The sequence below is a fragment of the Hylobates moloch genome, unplaced genomic scaffold (assembly GCF_009828535.3).
Source record: "Hylobates moloch isolate HMO894 unplaced genomic scaffold, HMol_V3 SCAFFOLD_17, whole genome shotgun sequence".
Lineage (NCBI taxonomy): Eukaryota > Metazoa > Chordata > Mammalia > Primates > Hylobatidae > Hylobates > Hylobates moloch.
The window spans coordinates 5,291,536-5,309,235 of NW_026652292.1; the positions used below are offsets into that span (position 1 = coordinate 5,291,536).

Consider the following 17,700-nt stretch of genomic DNA (forward strand, 5'->3'; position numbering starts at 1 on the left):
AAATATAATAAGCAATATTTTGAATGCACTTGAAAGTTACTAAAAATTAGCATAAACTAGACGAGATTGACCCTCGAAAGAAGAAAACCACAGTGAAATCTACATGCATTTAACATTTCCTCCAGGGACAGTCCCCATTCCTTTGTCACAGTCAGAGAGACCCATGCAAAATCCACATTGGTACCAGCTGAGAAGTCAGCGGGTGGAGTTCGGGCAGCCACTGCGGGTGGGAATGGGGAGAGCATGAGGAAAAAGAAGAAACAGGAGGAAGGCCAACATCTCTGCTTATCTCTCCTCAGATCTTGGTTGACCCTTTAGCTGTGCATGCCAGAGTCAGAAGGAAAAAATCGCTGAGCAGAGAGCTTAACAGCATCTACCATGGAAGATAGCGTTTGGAGGCTGAACACCAACCGTGCTGAAGGCCTGTTAAACTTCACTTCACGTGGGAGAATAAGGACAAACAGCACTAGAAGGAAATTGAAAATAGATGAAAATATACTAAGACAGCACGTAGCTGTCTGGGGAAGTTACTGCATGGTCCATGGAAAGAAATTTATGACAGGATGCAGATCACAATAAGAAATATTTAAAATATCAGTCAGAAAAAATGCATTTTATGTACAAAAGTTAAATTCCTAGCATTACAGACTTTTCAGTTGTAACCATTTCCCTGAAAATTTCCATCAGAGCCAATAAATAAACAAGCAGGGACAATATCACAGCAATAAATAGTCACTAGTTATCATTTTATATCAAAATGTCAGATTTACTGTATAACATATACAGTTATTATTTGTCAGTTAAAAGTGAAATCAAGCAAAAAAGTAGCCACAGCACTAACATTTAAAACCCAGAGTAGCAACTCACATGTCGGTGTTTCGGTTTTGACAGATCTACTAGGATGAATTATCCTGAGAGCGCTGTTGCAGAGGGTATTGATTTCAGCAAAGCGTTTGAAATCATTAGATTTTTTTTTAAGGATAAAGCAGAAATAAATTTAAATTCATGTGCACCTAAGGAAGATCTATTTGGACCTCTGTGCTGTTCTCTGGTGTGCCAGAAGCAGTTCTATCACCTCCTCACCGTAGCTGAAGAGTGGATTCAGTGTTATCCCACAGAACTCACAATGAAACTGGGCAGTACACAAGAGCAGGTATTTTGAACATGTCTCATCACAGCTGCTTTAAGAGGAAAAATGATAATAAATGCACGTATTCCCTGCCCATGTATTTTTGTTGCTAAAATTGTTTTTTAAAATAGTATTTCCCTGGGAAACCTATGTAGAGTATCTCCACGTGTGTTTTAGGCAGCTTCTTTTTGGTTTGCGTGCAATTTTTATTTAAAAAAATAAAAATTAGGATTTATAGAATCATGAAGTAAGTATGACTCATGCATTCATCATCCACCATCCCTCTTAGTTCTGATTAAAAGACAAACAGGAAGGATTAATAATATTATTTTATATAACAATATTGGTGGACATTGGTGCCCTTACACATTTTTTTAAAATCCAAAATAAAGCTTAATGTAAGATTAGAATAATAATCATGCAAAGTCCACTGAATCTTTGCAATTCATGTGGAGGGAGGCCTTGTTCGTGTAAAAATGTTCCAGCAGCTCAGGAGATTGGCTGAATATGCTGTCTGCATTTTCTAGAAGTAGCTGCTGGAGTTTGTTCTCCAAAGAACTCAGATGGGACTGAGCTTTACACAGGCTGATTTCTCTCCAAGGCTGTCATTGCTTGCAGCTAGCTGCGTGAATGATTTTCCCGTTCCTCACTTAGAAATTGAGGACTTGGGATTAGGATAGTTAAGATTCATCCAACCATAATAGTCGAAGCTTCTGCTGCTGCCTCAGGTCATCCAACCCTGTAAGCCAACAGGTGAAGGAGCAGATTCTCCAAAGCAATGCCTGAACTCAACACAACTTGCTCCTCAAGTCAGTATTCCTTCTTGTATTCTTCTATCCAGTGGCTACAGCTTAAGTTTGCATTTAGAGAACTCAAATAGCTGAGGGATGTACATATGATGGAATCTGGTCCACCTCTAGAAAACTGGGCGCATAACAAAAAGGGTAGTTACCTGATCTATTGAATAAATGGGAGGTAGGCTTATATTACTGACCAAGTTAACTAACATTTCTAAGGGGTAGTTAGTCTTCAAAAAATTTTTGTGTGTATTCATTTTTTTAATCAAATAAGGCTATTGGATGCTATGCTTGTTCAAGATTCCATATAGCTTTTATTCCTAACTTGTGACCTTCTGGATGAAAATTACTTGAAACTGGTGTCCATCTCAGCATTTTCTTAAGAAATGGTTGCTACTTTGTTCTCTGTTGCTAGGATCTCAAGAATATAGATGCTCAGGAATGAAATATGGCATTTGTTGGTAACCTCTACTGTAACATCATTAGACAGAGTATCTCAGAGAAAAACAAAAAGGAATATTATTTTAAGAGATTACAATTTTGTAATCTGTAATTTTGTAATAAAGGTTACTAAAAGGGATATTGTAAGAATTATTTCAATAGTCATAAAATAGATATTAGAAAATTTGTGAATTACAGACTTATAAAAATTGTAATAGTAAAAATTATCATTTGTGAAGTATTTGCCACAATATGAGAACTAAGCCCTTCTATATATTATTGATTTATTTCTCCCAAGTCTCATGAAATAGGTAATATTATTAGCTCTTTTATATAGATGAGTAAACTGAGAATTAGTTTACAAATCACTGGTTACACATCCACACTATGGGTATACAGCTAGCAAGTTAGATTCCATCTCAAACCAAGTGATCAAGGCTAAATTCTTTACCATTGTAATTATCTATCAAGTATTAAATCTTTTTTTCTTTTGGTCTTTCTGTCTTTGTACAGCTTTATATTTTTAGAACAAATTGAGATTATACTACCCATACTCAGTTGGTCTACTTGTGTTGCTAATAACATTGTGAGTATATATCTTGATCTCATAGACTAATCTTCATAAAATATTGTTTTTAATGGCTCCATGGCATTCTGTTAAGTGATATGTGGTGAAATGTATTAGTTATTTATTGCTCTGTCATCAGTTATTCCAAAATCTCAGAAGCTTAAAGCTGCAGATATGTATAATCTGGCATGGTTTCTGAGAGTCAGGACTCTGGGAGCAGCTAGGCTGAGTGGCTCAGGCTCAGATTCTCCCACATGGTCACAGCTGAGATGTTGAGTGGGACCGTGGTCATCTCAGGGTTTGACTGAGGCTTGAGCTCCACCTCCCTCACAGCACTGCTGGCTGGAGACGTCAATCCCTCACTAAGCAGAACTCTCCTTACATGATGGCAAATGGCTTCCTGCCAAGTGGGAGACATAAGAGAAAACAAGGAGTGAGTCTCGGTGACTTTCACGAAGTTGTTTCCAATGTCACATGCCATCACTTCCTGCTTATTATATGTGGTACAAGTGACTCATCAATGCCATCCCACACTCAAGGGCAGGGGAATTAGGTTCCCTCTGGCGTAATAAAGAATATTCATGAGGGTGTGGGAATCCTTTCAAACCATAACATCAAATAACTCTACCTTTGCCTTTATATGTTTTCTAATTGAGTTCTATTGAGAACATTGTTATAAATAGCTTTGTATATAAAACTGTGAGTGTTTCTGTCATTTGTTTCAGGATGATGTCCAAGTAAGATGATTAGGATAAAGGATACAAATATTGTTTTAATTTATCACACACGTTACAGAAGAATGGCACCTTTTGAACCAAAGAGGTGGTTCCAGATTGTGGAAGATTGTATTTTCCAAAGGTGACTAATAAAACATATTGTATTTCACATATTATTCTTTTTTTTTTTTAGTTTTTTTTTTTTTATTATACTTTAGGTTTTAGGGTACATGTGCACAATGTGCAGGTTTGTTACATATGTATCCATGTGCTACATATTATTCTTAAAATGTGATATTGACAATATTACAATTGAATAGTAGGAGCTATATCCTAACCCCCTGTTTAGTCTGTTTGGACTGCTACAACAAAATACATTAGACTGGGTCACTTCTAAACAACAGAAATACATTGTTTACAGTTCTGGAGGCTGAGAAGTCCAGGATGGAGGTGCCAGCAGTTTCAGTGTCTGATGAGGGTCCTCTTCTTCATAGATGGAGACTTCTAGTTGCATCTTTACACAATGGAAGGGGCAAGCAAGCTCGCTGGGGTCTCTTTTATGAAGGCATTATCCCAATCATGAAGGCTCTTCACTCATGTCCTAAGTGCCCCTCAAAGATCCCATCTCCTAATACTATTACCTTAAGGCTTAGGATCTCAACATAGGAGCTTTGAGGGAACACAAACATTCAGGCCATAGCATCCATCTAGGCTTAAACCTAGGTGAAATTTTGTGGCTTCCCCAACCAATAAGGCACGGCAGAAATGACACTATGTGACTTCTGAGTAGATCATGATAGATGTTGTGCCCTTCTGCTTTGTTTTCTTGGAATACTTCCTCCTAGAATCCAGCTGCCATGCTGTGAGGAAGCCAGGCATCCTCAAAGAGAGACCACATGTATGCGCTCTGGATGACACCACAGCTAGGATACTGGCCACCCGTCGACCTTAACCAGTAGACAGGAAGTGAGTGAGTCTCCCAGTAATTTCAGCCCCTGGGTAACAAGACCTTCCGTCTTTCAAGATATCTCAGTTGTCATTCCGTGGATCAGAGATGTGCTGCTTCACTGAGTCATGTCTAATTCAAGGTTATGAGCAAAATAAATGGCCAGCAATTCCACTCCAATGTATTCTCCTGAAAAACAATGAAAACATATGTCAATAAAAAGACTTGTATAAGGAAGTTTATAAGTACCAAAAACTGGGAAAATTCCACATGTCTATTGAAAGGACAACAACAGGTAGACCATTGTACTGTATCTGTAAAATGGAGAAGCAGCAGGGAAAAGGAACCAAATACTTACACATACATCCTTTCCAGTCAATCCCCACACTGGCACATCTCACAGGAGTACATACTGCATGATGCGTTTGATCCACGGTGATAAAAACAGGGTGGTGGTTATGAAGGCCAGTGTGAGAGACAGACTGGAAAGGATGCAGTGGAGCTTTCTAGGAGGATGGAAATATTGTGCATCTTGTGTTGAATACGGCCACACAGAGTTACACTACTGCCAAAAACATATCAAACCGAACACTCAAAATCTATATATTTTACTGTATGTTAATTAGATCTCAAGCTCTTTAAATGGTACCTGTGAAACTGCACCCAGCTTCTAAAATACTTGTACTCTCTCACTCCAACTAGACACATTTAATAGCACCACAGATGGACATTTTCTATTAAACTGTAAGTGGATGGAAAATGAGAAACCATATTTATTGAAGGTCATTTTTTACTACAGAGGCTTCATTAATTTAACTTGAGGCTAGAAGATGCCAACAAGTAAGCTAACCAGTTGGTGAAATATGGGGTCTTAAGATAGAAACTTAAGCATTAAAGATTCCAGGGGATGAAGATTAAATTAGGCACTCTTGCTACTAATGTTCCCATATGAATTTATTAAGAGGAAATTAGCATAGGCATTGGACATATTACCTAGCCAACACTTCTTCTTACAAGTTGTAGAAAATCATTTCGATAGAAGAAGGGTTATAGTAACATGATTAACAATTGCATTCAAGGTTCTGAAATGCAGTTCTAATTAATATAGAAAAAATCTAGGTGGTGGTACTTTTATGAAAAGAGTAAATTCTGTTCTGGGTCAAGAAGAAAAGCCTGAGTGGAAATGTATCCTGTAGTCTCTGCTATCTTGACCTTTGAAAATTAAGAATAAAGAAAATTATTTGCATAGAGGTGAGCCTTCTCTTTGTTTAGAAAGTGGAGAACTGGTTACACGTCCTTCTCTAACGTGAAACTGGACAAATATCATCTCTGTCTCTTTATGTCCCATCAGGTTTAAAAACAGAACATTTAGCTTTCTATATCTCAGAGAATGAAAGTGGATGTAACACTAACAGGATAATTGAAGAGTTACCAGTGGCTCCTGTGAATCCTTTCGTTTCACTTCTAATGGTTTCATCAACAATGTGTTAGTAATTTCAGAGAAAGAGGCATGAGGCCAGCTTTATCCACTGCAATTTTTTCCACGTCAGATGTGGGGACCTACGGGGTGAGCAAGATGAACCAGTGGGCCATGAAAGAAAATGTAAGAGCTTCTCATTGTATTAAATCTTAATGAGAAAGGAAAGAGTTATCTGTAATGTTTTATTATCAGATCTCTAATCAAGATGGATAGGCACCCAGAGGAAGCCAGTGGCACCTCACTAGGTTATTTGCCTTACTGACATGCCTTGCAGCTTAAATGTGTCACAAGAAGTTCACTTAAAGATTGTATCACCTAGTTTTACTTAGTTATCTTTGGGAATAGAAAATTGATTACAAAAGTGTGTGCACAGAGATATCAGTTGCACCTCGGTAGTCCAGAGAGCAGAACAGTTTAGCCCAGTCACCCCCCGTAAGGGTCAAAAACAAAACAAGAGCCCCAGGGGATGCAAGGACGCCTTCCATCCACACCTCCGTGTGGACACAGATTCTAGGCGTCCACTTCTAGCTGACATGGAGTCAGTCACAGAGACCGCATATACCCTTTCCCTTAAAACAACAGAAAAAATAATTTGGGAAATGATGTTTTTCAGGACACTTTCCATCAAGCAGTGAAGGACGGTGACTCTTGATATGCAGGAAACATGAAGAGAGCCCAAGGATGTGACAGCTTACTATCCAGAGAGATTTTCCAGGCTGCAGCAAAGAGCAGGAGAAACAGGTGAGTGTGGCCGACCACCTGAGGAGAGAGGCAACGCGGAGAGACTGGGAGATATGGGTCATCAGAATTTGCATCACTGAAGAAAGGAGAGGACGGGGCTGTAGGGAGGGAGAGCTGCAGAGATCTTCAGAGCACTGTCATCAGACAGTCAGCTATGTACTGACCAGCTCCTGTGGCTGAGAAAACTACCCAAGGCCTGGGAAAGAACCACATAGAAGGATTAGAGAATAATGCCCAGTGCTCACCCAGGGCACAAGTAGCATCGGTCTCACTACCCGGACTCTGACCCCGAATTGTTCATAAGACATTGGGTAGAGTACTCAGTTAGATCTTGCCTCATGAGAGGGGAATAATTATCCCTGGACTGACTGGCAGTCCCGCCGCCTAACAACTATTTTTTCTTTTTTTTTTGAGACAGAGTCTCTGTCGCCCAGGCTGGAGTGCTGTGGCGCCATCTCAGCTCACTGCAAGCTCCGCCTCCCGGGTTCACGCCATTCTCCTGCCTCAGCCTCCCGACTAGCTGGGACTACAGGCGCCCGCCACCACGCCTGGATAATTTTTTGTATTTTTTAGTAGAGACGGGGTTTCACCGTGTTAGCCAGGATGGTCTCGATCTCCTGACCTCGTGATCCACCCGCCTCGGCCTCCCAAAGTGCTGGGATTACAGTCGTGAGCCACCGTGCCCGACCCTGCCTAACAAATCTTAAAAGCAAGACCCAAAAAGATCGAACTGTTCCTAAGTCTCATAAATGTGCCTCATAACAAAGCTCAAGATCATTTATAGGAATGCAGGTAATTCTCCCAAAGAAATGACAGCATAAGCGAGCAACAAAAAAAAATTAGCAGAGCTGATGCTTATTCCTGGAGTACGATTTTTATCAAGCAAATTATTTTTAAAAAATTCCTTGCACTACTCTTTTCTTTGCACCTGAAACTGTCTTTATCTGCCTGTCTTCATGGTTCCTTCTCGCATCCTCCAAATGTATATGCAAATGTCACCTTCTTGTTGAAGGCTTCTCTGAAAAACGCAAGTAAAAGGGCACTCCGCCCCTATAAGCTTTACACATCTATTAATGATGTACAATTTTTCAGGACTCTCCCCATCACCGACAACACATCAGTAAACAAGACAGATGCAACCTCTACCCTGATAGAACCTTTTGCTGGGGGAAGATCGATAATGATAAAATAAGTATCTGTTGAATGAAATAAATAACCAAGTCATTATGCTGCTGCAAAGTTGGCCAAAACATTTGAATTTGGCAAAAAGTTTATTTTTAAAATAGATTTACATCTGCTATTATTAATCAATAACCTTGGTCAAAGTCTATATATAATGCTTTGAGATTAATCAGCTACTGATGAAATAATGTATTATAAACCAAAAGTACAAAAATATATACATGAGGCATATATTCAAAAATGTTTGATTGATAGTGATGCATGATCAGCAATGTTTGCAGAGCATCAGCCTAAGTCCAGGCCAACTATGGGAAGAGTGAATGTGCGACGGACCACTCTTCCCGTTTCAAGGAGGTACATTGGTCTCCTAAAAGAATATATCATAGAACCTGCCTTTGAGGATGACTGACCTTTTATTTTAACATCTTTGTTTCTGTTGAAATATTCTGTATGGCTTTCTTCCTATAAGATGGGTTAGAAGAGGAGGAAGAAGGAAGAGCAGTGTTGATTTTTAAACAGCATTATTTTATGCTCCTGGTGATTGCACCTCTCTCTGTATAAGCTTTGCTTCTCTGAGCTTCGGTAGCAAAAATAACCACAAACACAGAGTCTCAACTAAGTTCCCTGGCATGGGATATTTTTTATACATCATTTACAGCCTGCTGCAGTGATTACACAATGCAGCCCATAACCTCCAGAGAGAAGAAGGATGAAAGAAAAGCATGCGTATGTGTGGGCTCGGCTGCGCTTGTGTTGTGAATGCAATGAATTCTGTGCTGCTTACTCATACATTTTCTACTAATAACGGGAGGAAAACACACTTGAATCAGAGACTCTTTTTTTCTTTCTGGGTTTGTTGATTTAATATTTCAATAAGTTAGCTAACTGTGGGAATAAGTTTAAATCATTGCTTTTATATTTAGACAAGAAAAATGAATTTCTTTTAATGTCAGTGACTTGGCAGGGCACAAGCCCAAGGGATGCCCCTGTTTTCTATCTCAGTTTGTAGAAAATTAGTTTGATTTATTTGTGTGTGTGTGTATATACACACACACACACACACACACAAATTGAAAGTAGAATCAGGGTCATCTCAGTTCTACTTTGGAGGAAAATTGAGGTCATGGTCAGATTAAGCAACATCTTTTTAAATTTTTTTCTAAATCAGTGGCTCGTGATTCTTTTGTGATCATAAATTAAGCTATGGACTGTCTCCCAGAGATGAGGGTGAGTGGGGAACACAGAATATTTTTCCATATAATTTCTGGAAAATTATATGGGTCCCTCAGGAAAAATCCCTGCTTCAGATCTAAAATTCAGTGTATACTAGCAATGCCCGTGATTTATAATTCAATAGCAGAGACAGAAGCAGGAAAGGGACCTTTATCCTTGAAACAAAAAGAAAGGCTGCTGCATTTACCTAGGAACTCCCCAAGGCCAAAGGCCTTGTCTTTGATTTTATTTCTGTTTTCACATGGCCTACAGCTATAACGGTTCCTACTTACAGCAAGTCTCAGCAAATGAAAGACCAAGTAGTACTTTTTAGTGCCTCCTGGATGGCTCTTTTATGTAGGAACAATTCTAACCCGGATCCATCTGGAGGAAGTCACGGTGGGTGACCAGGGTCCACCACTGCCCTCTCCACCCTCTTTGTCACTATGGTTGCCAAGCTCACCTCTCTATTCCCTGATCTGATGAGGATGACCTGGCCTCCTAGGCACAATCTTAGTTGGAAAACCTTTTATCACTCAATAGATGCTTGGCAGCCTTTGCTCTCCCTGCAGTCTTAGAACGCGAGTTTAGTAGGGGTTTAGGGCAGCCCATCACGGAAACACCTGTCTCACCCACCCTTCCTCCAGGAAGGTAATGTGAAGAACAGAGCTCCTGTCTCTCCTGCCTCCATGTTAATCCTCCTTGCTGATTAACATAATCAAGCTGTTGCTCAGATGTAAGCTCGAGAATGTAGACATAGGACGGGCATGGTGGCTCACGCTTCTAATCCCAGCACTTTAAGAGGCTGAGGAGGGTGGATTGCTTGAACTAGGAGTTCGAGATCAGCCTGGCCAAGATGGGGAAACCCCGTCCCTAATATAATTACAAAAAAAAAAAAAAAAATTAGCCAGGTGTTGCGGCTCACGCCTGTAATCCCAGCTACATCAGGAAGCTGAGGCACGAGAATTACTTGAACCATGGGGGTGGAGGTTGAAATGAGCCAAGATGGCACCACTGCACTCCAGCCTGGGCGACAGGGTGAGACTCTGTTTCAAAAAAAAAAATGTGGACATAGTAAAACGTGGTGAAATGTATCCGGAAGCATCTAACCACCATGAAGATCCCAATGCCTCCATGGATACCGAGCATTTACGTATTACCTGAACATGCGGCCCCCGTCAACTTCAACAGGCTTGTTCTGGGGATGAGGCCACACATCAGGAAACACTCCAGCCTCCAGGGAAGCTGTAAGGGAGGCTGCTTGTCGCCAGCCAACCTCCATCAGCCACTACATGGGGCACCGAAAGAGAGTGAAGGCAACAGCCGATTGTGTTCATGCTGGGCCCAGCTTGACCACAGAGGACCTCGCTCTCAGTCTTCCCACCGCTACTTCACTTCCTGGATGCCGACGTTCACTTGTGTATCTGAACTCAGCTTCCAGTGCTTTTCCATGAAGTCTTTCTCATTCCCCGCAGTGAGAATTAGTCACCGTTGCCTCTATTGTTCCCAGCCTCCTTTTGCTTTTTGTTTGGTGTTTGCATTTCCATCTAACATCACCTTTTCAAAAAGATGCCCAGGGTCTTGCCTTCAGACAGCAGAGTCTGAGACAACAGGATTGTGTACTACCACTCACTAAGAAGTGTAACCCCAGGAGCAGCAGTGAGGGAAAAGGCAGCAGGCCAGAGCAAGGGGCACTGGCGAACTCACCTCCACTGTTAAGTGCAACCATTTATTCAGACTTGTGGGTTTATCTCCCTAGAGACCACATAAGTAGCTGCTCCTCAGTTTAGTCTTTCTGGGAAGGAAAGAGAAATAATCTGTCCTCCAGTTCCCTCTCTCATTGGCGACAAGTTCTCCCTATAGGCATTATTTACCCCTGCACTTCCGGCCCCGGGGAAGGGGTGGACCCGCATCAGAATCTGGAAAAGCAAAGGCAGCTGGGAAATGTGTGAGGCCCTCCTGTAAGTCCTGAGCCTACTGGGTTGTGTCTATGAGAAGGGGTCTGGAAACCACACAAAGCGAAGCACCGTGGTCTTGGCTGCCGGGGCTGGAACCATTGGCCAAAGTTTCTGTAAACAGATCCCTAGATAGCCTGCTGTGCTGCACAAGAGGCGTCTAATGTACAGGCGCACACAAGCTCTATCTCCCACGAGCCCTAATTAAGTGGGTATTCTATAAATGTGTCATATACGGAAAACTCTGGAATCTTCAATTTTGGATGAGAACTTCAGTCTGTTCTACAACCTGACCGAGGAGTCTCTCAAGCAGCGTGCTCGACAAAGCCATCTTGACCATGCTTGAAGAATGTGAGCGCTCCCTGAGGCCAACCATCTGCTGCTTGGGGCAGTAATAATCAGAAACCCTCTACCTGCTAAGCTGATAGCTGACTCCCTGCAGACCTCAACAGACCTTCGCTGCTGCTGTCCATTTATACAGAACAAGGGCATTCTCTCTGTTGCATTTCAGGCTTCCACATGGTTTTCGAGTTAAAAATGTTTAGGTTGCAGAATGAATAACCCACAACTAACCACAACAATATGGGTACATCTCATAAACATGATGCTGAGCAAAGGAACCCACATGTAAGAAAGTGTGTAGTATAGGATTTCATTCATATCAGGTACAAATGCAGCCGCAGCCACTCCATGCTACAGCCCTGGGAGAGTGAGAGACAGGTGCATGCAAGGGACTTCTGGAGTGCAGCCAATGTCCTGATGCCTGACCTGGCTGCTGGCTACAGGGTTGTGCAGGTTTGTGAAGTTCATCAAGCCATCCACTTAAGTTGCGTGCTGTTTTCTATGTGAATATTTTGTTCCAATATTTTCTTTTAATGTTGAGTCCTATCAAACATTACTTCTATGAAATAGTGACCATTGTCTTTGCACCTCTGTATTGTCTGTCATATGGTGCCTGGCTGACAATATGACGTTTGGGGGAGCACCTAGTTCTGACAACAATCTGGCCTCAGTCTCAAATATTACATAAGACGATTTTTATAAATAGATACTAAGCTTCCATTGACGTCACCTTAAATGACTTGGGAAGTTTGGCCATTTTTCAAAATAACAGATTTATAACTTTTGACAACCTTTTCTTCCTACATTTTCCCATATAGTTATCAAGAAACTAAGCATACGGTCAAAACATTCAAGAAACACAGCAGGAAATTCTATGACTCATACACACACGTATTAAGAATGATGTGAAATGGAGCACAAGGTTTTCAGTGTTACTTTTCTACCTTAAAATTGTCCATCGTATGTGTTACCTTTCTACCTTGACCGTACCTTGCATATGACTTAATAAATCATAATAAATAAATCCATGTGATAGAATTTATTCAGGTATTATAAAGACATGAGAAGTTTTTAATACAAAAAAGGTACGTTAATAAGCACCCTTGAGAAACACAAAATGTAGCAAGGGACACAGACACATGAACAAGTGATTGCTCTGCCATATGAATGCTGCTCCGCTGAGCTTAGAAGCCTCACGGGAAGTGCCTCTTCTGTAGTCTGTGGGCAGGTTTGGGGAAGCTAGCAACTGATGGAGTTAGGTAACTGATATGGTTTGGATATTTGTTTCTGCCCAAATCTCATGTTGAATTGTAATCCCCAGTATTGGAGGTGGAGCCTAGTGGGACGTGATTGGTTCACAAGGGCAGATCCCTTAGGCTTTGCTGCTGTCCTCATGATAGTGAGTGAGATCCCGCAAGATCTGGTTGTTTAAAAATGTGGGGCACCTCTTCTTTCTCTCTCTTGCCCCTTCTTGCCCCATGTGATGTCCCTGCTCCCCCTTCACCTTCTGCCATGATTGGAAGCTTCCTGTGGCCTCCCTGGAAGCTGAGTCAATGCAAGCACCCTGCTTCCTGTACAATCTGCAGAACTGTGAGCTAATTAAACCTCTTTTCTTTATAAATTACTCAGTCTCAGGTATTTCTTTATAGCAATGCAAAAATGGCAATAAACAGTAACAACTGGCTAGGCAAAGGTGCTCTATGAGAGTGTGCAAACCTCTGAAGGTAAACAAGAGTGAGAAAATATTTCAGTGGGACCTGGGAATGATCAAACGCAGGTGAGGGACCTGATCAGGGAAGGAGGAGAGAAAAGGCTGACAGGTCAGCAAGAGTCACGCCATGAAAAGCCATGGGGAGCCATACAAGGGCTTTTTGAGGAAGAGTGAAATCATCATTTGGGGTTTTCAATAGAATGTGCTGGCTGCAATGTTAGGAAGAGTGGAGGATGGCCAGAGGGAGACAGAGGGGCCACCTAGGAGGCTTTGCAGGATTTGTGGTGAGAGATTGGGTTGGCCTGAATTGAAGGAGTAGCACTGTGGATGAAGAAAAGCAGAGGGTGGTGAGTGTTGCATGGGAGGTAGATTTGTTGGCTCCGATATCACTGCATATGGGTGGTGAGGATGGCAGTCACTCAAAAATGGCTCCTGGTTCCCAGCTTGTGCACATGGGCTAAAGTAATGATGTACCAAGACAGAGGTCACAAGATGCTTGGGGCAGCTGCCTGCTGTGCAATTTCACACAACTGTGGGACACCTATGTGGAGATTCTCAGTGGGCAGCTGGGTCCTGGGATCAGGATCTCGTGGTAGGAAGTAGTGATGGTTCCAGATACAGCCTCAGGAGTTACTGATGTGGTCCCAGGTGATGTAAGCCATGTGAGGAGATGACAGTCAAGTGGGGATAGAGAGACAGCAAGAGGCAAGGGCAGAAGTGGACTCCCCATGAGCCTGGAATTCATAGGATGAACAGAGGAGGAAGAGCCCTCACCCCTCCAAAGGCTGAGCCCATGAGATAGAAAAATGATGAGACAAGTGTGATGTGGAACAACAGCACAGAGATCTCCACAGAGTGAGGAGATGAGATCAAGGACACACACAGAGGAGGGTTGGAGATGGGGCTTCCTGTTTTGCCTGTTTTGGGAGGGACAGCCTTGGTAATCTATGACATGCCTTCAGTGTCATTCTTTCATTGTCTTGGACAATAGGTCCTGGCTTCAGCTTAGATGGCTGACTGATGTCCCTATCAGATGGTTGTTTGGCCATACTTTTGTTCTCCCTGGAACAGGCTTTCTCATTCTTTGCAATATGAATAAACTGAAAAATTTCAAAATCTTTAAGTTCTGCCTCTCTTTTGATTAACAATTTCATTGTTAAGTCATTTCTCTCTCCTTGCATTTTACTATAAGCAGTTGAGAAAAACCAGGCCACTCCTTCAACACGTTATTTCGACTTTTCCTCAGACAAATGCCCAATTTTGTTGCTCACAAGTTCTACCTTTCACAAACACTAGGACACAAACACAATCTAGCCTAGTTATTTGCCACTCTGTAGCAAGCTGGACCTTCTTCCATTGTCCAATAGCATGCTGCTCACTTCCAGGAGCCCATATATCTACCAACATTCTGCTGAGGATTACTTTGATATTCTCTAAGAAGACTGAGGTTTTCTCTGCAGCATTCTTCTCCTTCTGAGCCCACACCAGAATCATCTTTAATGGTTTGCTTGGAGCAACGTAGGCCTTTTCTAGCATGTACCTCAAAACTCTTTCAGCCTCTACCTATCACTCAGTTCCAAAGCCATTTCTACATTTTTAGGCATTTGTTACAGCAGCAGCTCCATTTCTTGATAACAATTTCTGTCTTAGGAGTCTCCAGAAACAGAACCAAGATATTTAAGGCTGGGTCACACAGTCTTGGAGGCTGTGAAGTTCTGCAGTCAGCTGTCTGAAAGCCAGAGGCCCAGGAAAACCTTGCTATAATGCCTCCCGTTGGAGTGTAGACATGGCTGATAAGCATTAACATTAAAATACAGATAAAATACAGATTGTAAGAGTGACATAACAGACTCTGTAGCAATAAGATACCCAACTCCAACCCAACCGTGGTATAGCATCACATGACAGATAACAGGCCCTGAAGGAATATAGTTCTTTGACATATTTTGGAATGGCCCTGCAAAGCCATCTCTTGTAGGAGAAATTTCATTCTGTAGATAATCTTCTTACCTTAGTAGGCCTTCTCCAGAGAATCTGACACCTTCCAAAGTCCCAAAAGAGACATTTATCATCATTACCTCTGAAACCTGCTACCCAGAGGCTTCATCTACATAACAAGAACCTCGGCTTCCACAACCCCCCTTATGTTAACTCAAGCATTTCTTTCTGCTGACTTTAACTCTTAAGTCAAAGCTTACCTCTTTCAACTAATTTCCAATCAGAAAGTCTTTGAATCTACCTATGACCTGTGAAATCCCCATTTTGAGATGTACCATCTTTCCAGGCCAAACCAGTGTATACCTTATATGTATTGATTTATATCTTTGTCTTTAACTTCTGTCTCCCTAAAATGTATAAAACCAAACTGTAACCCAACCATCTTGGGTACATGTTCTCAGGACCACCCTTCCCACCCAGGCCTGAATTAGCTTTTCAGGTTTTCTTTGGGATCCCCTCGGCCAAGTGAGGGAGGTCTGCTCAGTCAGTTGGATGGCTTAGAACTTCATTTTTGGTTTATATCTAGTAGGTACAGACATTGGGTACATGAATCCTCTATATTTTTGGTATCTCACAAAGGCATGTTTGAGCCAGAGGATATCTGGAGGCACCAGGACACTGTACACCAGCTGGGGAACTGTGCACCTTTTGCTCTCTGTTTCATGGGACAACGTGCCAATTCAATAGGAAGTTGATGATGGGCATAACACCTCCTGCTGGGGTGAAGAAAGGGTCACAGTTCTGCATATGCCCTTTCCCTTCTTCTAATACTAGCTCTGTCCTTGCCAAGCAATCCAGATAAAGTTTCCCACGTCATTCTTATTTATATATGGCTTTAGAATGAAATAAGATAAAGTCAGTAAGGCATTTAGCACAGTACCTGGTGTAGAATAATTTTCCATTATCTATCTTATTGTTTTAGCACATTTACAGACTTTATTCTGACTGTGGCTACCTGAAGACTTCAGTAACTTAATTTTCATTTTTCAGATGAGTAGACTGAGAGGCTATGTGATTTGCCCAAACTTCAGCTAAACTGTAACCTTCCTCAGTATTTCAATATAATAGTTGACATGGCATGCTCAACAAATACCTACAGATCAGAGCTGGTAATTAAGCCATTCAGCCAGCACTAGTGGCAACAGAGGCAGATAAACCCTGACTCCAAGTTGAGTACTTGTCGGCCTTGCCATATTTGTGTTTCACACCATGAGCCATGCTCCCCTAGCTCACTCCAGTCCCTTCTTGATGCCTCTTCTGACTTCAGAAAAACCTTCAAAGTCATTTCAGTTGTGCTCTTGATCACTGAGTGTGAAAAAAATGGGAGTGCACCATGCTTTCCAAACAGAAACATTCTTCCAAAAAATTCTCAGTGACATTTTGTGATGTCCTATTGATGAAATGTAGACAAGTATCAACCTTATCATGCTCACACATTTCCACAGTCTCATTCCTCTGGTCCCTACTGCTTGGATTCATGGTGAGCTATCTCTTTCTTATTAAGTAGACAAGAAAAACAGTTCCCACTTTCCCCTGCAGACCATTTAGTTGTGGAGCATTTCTCTTTTATAGCATTTGCTTCTTGGTAGTTCCATGGCTAGTTTCCTTCTTCTTTTTGTCTGTTGCCTGCACTCTTAGCTTTTAAATTTTTCACGGGTTTTGGTCTTAGACACCTGAGGACAGGTAGTCAGTCTTCAAATGACTAGTCAGTGTCACACGAACCTTAATTTTATAATTGCTAAATACAGAGTTCCTGGATTGTTCCTTGTGAGTGAATCATGACTCAACAGATTGCCTTAACCTTGAAAATCTCTCAATAACAATTAGCTATCTTAAAAGAGCAAATAGGAAAAGTAAGATGGTAATTTCAAGCTGTAGAAAAATTCCTCAGCAACCACCTGAACTTCAAGCAACTGTTCTCCCCCAGAATTGAGAATCTGGATTAAGTGTAAAATGAACTTGCCCTTGTAAAGTTATGTGCTTGTCTTCTGATTACATCTTACTTAAGTGATAAAACTTTTACAGAAAGAGCTACCTGCGTTGGTTGGAAATCACATATGGGCTTCCCAATGACACCTCTGCTTCCATAATCCTGTCTTTTATTAGCATTTTTCCCAAATAGTATTCCTGAAATCCATCACTGTGTCAAATCCAATACTTTACATACTTTGAAATATGGAAAAAAGAAGAGATTTGCTTCTTTGGTGTGTCAAAAAAATCAAAATTAAAAAGCTCTTGTATCCTGTAACCAAACAATAGAAATGGGATATTCTGCCTAAAACAAGGAGATAGAAGAATTTTGGATAAACAGTGAAAGAAATAATAATATAATTATAATAGACAGATGGTTCAAGTTCAGACCAATGAAATATCATAAGTTAGAGATTCAGAAGTCATTCTTCAGGTAACTTACACACCTTTGTGTAGATGTGTGTTTACATGTGTGTAAGTTAATTATAGTCAGTGGGATCTAATTAAAGAA

At 41.3% G+C, this 17,700-nt stretch overlaps 1 protein-coding gene across 1 annotated transcript in view; it reads right to left on the reverse strand.

Annotated features, from left to right (window-relative positions):
- Positions 1 to 4,461: 4,461 nt before the first annotated feature.
- Positions 4,462 to 17,700, reverse strand: part of MED10 (mediator complex subunit 10) — a 340,764-nt gene continuing 327,525 nt past the window's right edge. Inside the window, exon 9 of the mRNA XM_058429986.1 lies at positions 4,462 to 4,786. The gene's annotated coding sequence lies outside the window, so the exon portion shown is untranslated. The remainder of the gene's footprint in view (positions 4,787 to 17,700) is intronic.